This window comes from Chelonoidis abingdonii, chromosome 24 (assembly GCF_003597395.2).
Source record: "Chelonoidis abingdonii isolate Lonesome George chromosome 24, CheloAbing_2.0, whole genome shotgun sequence".
Lineage (NCBI taxonomy): Eukaryota > Metazoa > Chordata > Testudines > Testudinidae > Chelonoidis > Chelonoidis abingdonii.
The window spans coordinates 10,560,495-10,561,045 of record NC_133792.1 but is presented as its reverse complement, the minus strand read 5'-3'; positions in this window follow the sequence as shown (position 1 = coordinate 10,561,045).

Genomic DNA, 551 nt, shown 5'->3' with positions numbered 1-551 from the left:
AATTAAATGGTTTAGCAAGGCAGGAACACCCAGAAACAAAAGACTTGGACTTTCCTTAGTCCACTTCCTTTAGAAAAGAGGGAAAGAGCCATCAGTGACAGTAGTTCTAGGAAGCTGAAGTAGGTCTGAGAAGAGAAAAGAAAAGGGGGGTGAACGGACGGAGGGGAAGGGCATATTGGGGAGAAGGTTTGGATGAAGAAGGGCATGGCGTTATAGGGGTAAATGAAGAAAGGAGGGGAGCTTGGCTGGAGAAGGCCTAAAGAGAGTTCCCTGCAGGAAGAGGGCTCGAAAGGGGATGGGAAGGGCAGTGGGGGTTCCTGGGATTAGGGGGAGTGGGCGGTTTGGGGGGTCAGGGGGAGGCTGCGGGACAGCCGTGAGGACTAGGGCAGGAGAGGGTCTGTGGGGCCGGCCGGGGCTGGGAGAGAGGGAGCTGAGCGGGGGCAGGGCTGGGGAGGGGAGTCGGGGGGAGGTTCTGGAAGCCCCGGGACTTGCCAGGGGAGGTAGCGGGACACCTGGCGAGAGTGCGGGGGAAAGCGGCGCCCCAGGCCGGG